Source organism: Humulus lupulus, chromosome 1 (assembly GCF_963169125.1).
Source record: "Humulus lupulus chromosome 1, drHumLupu1.1, whole genome shotgun sequence".
Taxonomy (NCBI): domain Eukaryota; kingdom Viridiplantae; phylum Streptophyta; class Magnoliopsida; order Rosales; family Cannabaceae; genus Humulus; species Humulus lupulus.
The window spans coordinates 219,931,000-219,935,481 of NC_084793.1; the positions used below are offsets into that span (position 1 = coordinate 219,931,000).

The 4,482-nt window shown below is 33.2% G+C and overlaps 1 long non-coding RNA gene across 1 annotated transcript; it reads left to right on the forward strand.

Moving 5' to 3' along the window:
• The first annotated feature begins 3,047 nt into the window (after positions 1 to 3,047).
• Positions 3,048 to 4,221, forward strand: LOC133827487 (uncharacterized). The gene is made up of 3 exons (XR_009890182.1): positions 3,048 to 3,164; positions 3,246 to 3,306; positions 3,388 to 4,221. It is a non-coding gene; the product is annotated as an uncharacterized LOC133827487 (long non-coding RNA).
• The last annotated feature ends 261 nt before the right edge of the window (positions 4,222 to 4,482 follow it).

Below are 4,482 nucleotides of genomic sequence, written 5' to 3' on the forward strand. Positions count from 1 at the left end.
AACTGCAACATACAAATACCCTAAAATCTCAATATTAACCCACTATAATTAAAGAAAATAAACCAAAAACCATTATCCTAACTATTATACATTAATTAAATCTTAAAAACATACCTGAAATTAATCTTTCGAGGTGAAAATCGGCCAAAATCGGAAGTTAAGATCCCCCAAAATCGCCAGAAATCGCAAGTCTCCACCTCTAGTTCGTGTGGCTCGGGGAAGAAGGTGTAATAGGGATTTATACAGGGGAGACCTCTAACATCTCCCCTGGGAAGACGTGCAGACTTCCAACGTCTCCCCTGAGAAGACGTGCACACTTCCAACATCGCCCCTGGGAACATGCAGACTTCCAATGTCTCCCCTGGTAAGATGTCCGATGTGACACGTCTTCCCAGGGGAGACGTTAGAGGCCTTCCAATGTCAGATAATTATATATCAATTAATTCTTTTATTTCAATTTTTTAATTTACTCTAAATAACGTCTCCCACTACTTTTAATAACTTACCCACTTAGTCATAAACAAGAACTTTTAATGACTTACACCCTTAGACTTAAAATATCCCTGAATACTTTTAATGTCTTACACCATTAGTGTAAGTCATTATAGAGAGTCATTAAAAGTTAAAATTATTGTAGTGCATCATCCTTGCATGCCTTTACATTGAACATTAGAATCAAATAACCCATAGCAACCCAAAATATAGGGCAAACCCTAGGTGTCTATCATCAAGATCACCATGTCCCAAAACTTTAAGATCAAGACAGTCCAATAACAAGAGATTGACATAACACCATACATCATATATCATATTTTTAGGTATTCTAACAAAATCAATCAATACATAGCAAAATTTATATAGGAACAAAAACATCAACAATCCATTAAATATAATCACAAAACCAAAAACAAAGCTAGTGATCAACTACCTCCATTGATAGAGTTCAAAACTCAATTCATCCACCACCCTTGATCACTCCCCCTAGGGCTTTTTGAACACCACAAGAACAAGAGAAGGGAAATCAATCACTAGAAAATAAGGAGAGGATCTAAACTAAAAAAAAAAAAAAAAATCAAACAAACCAAGCATAGCCATACCTATAGAGATTCGAACCCCTCTCTTTCTTCTCCTCCTTCTTCTCTTTCTTCTTTCTTTCTTTCTTTCTTCCTTTCCCTCTACCTCACGCACTCTCTCTCTCTCTCTTTCTCCTCTAGCCGACGGTTCCCAAGAGCCAAAATGACTCTTGCCTTTCTTTCTTTCTTCCCTTTTTTATCTAACCCTAGATAAAATAACTAGCCTAATGGGAATGGGTAAGTTTCCCAATCAAGTCTTTTTTTTCCTAATTGTTTTTATTTGATTGTCTTCAATAAAGGAAAATAATCAATAAAATAAAAAGAGACAACCTCCTTTTCCCATTTGAATTATTTTCATCAATTTGATTTATTTAATTTCCAAATGAAATAGGAAAAGAAATCACCTCTTTCCCACTATGCTTCACACGCCCCACTCCTCACTTTCACTTCCTTTTAATTTTCTTTTTAATTCTTATAATTAAATAAATACATAAAATAAAAGGAAATAATGTGTAGGAAAAACTATTGCATGCTCACCATGCAACTATACACATCCACACACCCAATTGCTCATGTGCATCACTACTTACCATGCACCTTGGTGCATTCAACCAAAACTCAACTTACTTACAAATTAAATTAGTAAATAGATAAAACAACTAACAATTAAATTCACATAATTCCTACCAAACAATTCAAACAATAAAAACAATTTCTAACTCTTAACAATTATTAATAAAACAAAGCACAAAATTAATTAATCTAAAAAAACAATTTGGTGCGCTACACTTGGGAACCCCGCAACAAAATGGTGTTGCTAAGCATCAGAATTGCATATTGCTAGAGATGGTCCGCTCAATGATTAGTTATTCAACACTTCTTACTTCTTTTTGGGGATATGCAATTTAAACTGCTAATAATATTTTAAATTTCATACCTTCTAAAGCCACCCCAAGTACACCCTTAGAATTATGAAATGGTTCGCAAACCTAGTTTGCGCCACTACAGAATCTGGGGGTGTTCTGCTCATGTTCTAAGGAATAAGGAAGGAAAGCTAGAATTACAAACTGAAGTTTGCATGTTTGTTGACCATCCTAAAAGAACATGTGGCGGTCTGTTCTATAGTCTTAAAGACAATAAAGTGTTTGTGTCAACAAACGTGTAATACCCAATAGATATTATCTACATTGTAATTTTTTTTATTTATTTATTGCATAATTGTAATAATACTTGTTGTATGGTATTTTTCTAATTATATAGATGCTTGAGTTATTATTTTATTTTGGTTGTTGGGCCAAAAATAATAGAGGGGAATATTGAAGAATATTATTTCATTTTGGACATAAAAGATTTGTGGGAAAATCATTCTTGAAATATTTTTGAATAGTTTATCTTTAAGAGACATGACTAAAGGATTTATGGAATTAATCCTTGGAATAAAAGAAAATAAAGAATGAAGATTTATGTATTTTGACACGATTTATATAAAACGAAGAATGACTTAATGGATTTTCTATATTATTCCAAGGGCCTATTTTATGGGAGATTTGATTTAAATAATTATGGCTTTATTTTTTAATAAAATAAAGGGAAATGAAGAGCTATGGGCGTGTGAGTGAGGAGTAATTTCTATTTAATGAAAATATTTTATTTTTAGCAAGTTGAGTTATCGAAATAAAGTGGTGAGTGTAGTTTGAGTTAATTTAGGAAAATGTAGTTTATTGGGAAGACATTCTCTAGAATATTCCAAAGATTTGAATTGGACAAATTGCAAGATAATTATGAAATAATTAGGTAAGAGTGGGAGAGGTGGCGTGTAGATGGTGAAGGAAGGGAAGAGAGAAAAACTTTCCTTTTTAGGAAAGCTAATTGGTAAACCAATTATGAGGAATTAAGAAAGATTCCCTTTCCTTGTCTTACACCCCATACCTATATAAAGAAGTAAGCAAGCCTTTCCTTGTCTTACACCCCACACTTATATAAAGAAGTAAGCAAGAGCTTGGGGCCTCTAGGGCTCATGACATAGAAAGAGAAGAAGAGAAAGAGAGGAGGCTAAACAAAGAAGAAGAAGAAGAAGTTAGGATTGAAGAGGTAAGTAATGGATTTTCTTTCTTCTTTTAGTTAGTTCTCTAGTGTACATAATTAATATGGAGGTTGGCTATGGATGATTAGGCTTTTGGATACAAACAAACAAAGGAGAAGAGCATAGAAGGTTCAACCACTCTTAGAAGGGGTAAGTGCGCTAAATTTTGATGGTTTGGTTTTTCCTCATCTAGTGTATTACTAAGTTAGAATGTTGTGATATTGGTATAAGGGTTTGAAGCGCAAGAAATAGGAAAAAGGCAGCAGAGATTCGGCCACCACAAGCAAGGTAAGCTTTTCCTTTTGGTGATTTTCTTTATGTTAGTTTTTGACATTGTACAATATCCATGCTAGGATAATAATTCATGACAGAATAAAAAGATGAAGTTTGGGATTTTATAGAGGGGTTTCAGCCTATAGTCATATTGTGCCACATGTGTATGCATGGCCCATGCAATGATAACTTGAAGGTCAAGTAATAAGATAGTAGAGCTAGAATTACCTAAGCCTAGGGTTTATGCAAGTTTGTATTTTCCTATGTTTATGAGTAATTTAAATTAAAGTAAAGTTTATTACTTTGATTTTATGAATTATTGTGAAACCTTTCCGCTATGTACTTGCAAGGACTCAAGGTAAGGAAGTTAGCTAGATGTTCATGAACATGTGACATGTATGTTTATGATAATGTTTGCAGGGACAAGTATTGGGTAGATGAGTTCTTTTGACCAATAAGTTGTATGTTACTAATATGAGTAGGAATCTTGTGAGTAGACACTTGTTGAGCAAACTGGGCATCAAAGTGGTGTTTGAGTCCGGCAAACTAATTTTATCCAAGAAGAATTAATTTGTGGGAAAAGGGTATGTGTGTGATGAAATGATGAAACTGTGTACCAAAGACTCATGTTTTGATAATAATGCAAGCACATCTTTCTCTTATATCCTTGGCTTTGATGAAATGATGAAACTGTGTACCAAAGACTCATGTTTTGATAATAATGCAAGCACATCTTTCTCTTATATCCTTGGCTTTGATTCTATTACTTTGTGGCACAATAGATTTGCTCATATACGATATAGTACAATTAAAAGAGTGACCAATGTGGTTTAATTGTATGCAATGATGTTGAGCATGATTAATATGAATTATGTATTTAAATCTAAGATTATAAAGAAACCTTATCCAAGTGTTGAAATAGAACATATTTTGTAAGATTTGATACATTGTGATTTATGTGAATTGAATGGAATAGTTCTAAATGTGGATATAGGTATTTTATTACCGTTATTGATGATTGTTCTCGATTCACATATGTGCAGTTGCTTAAGA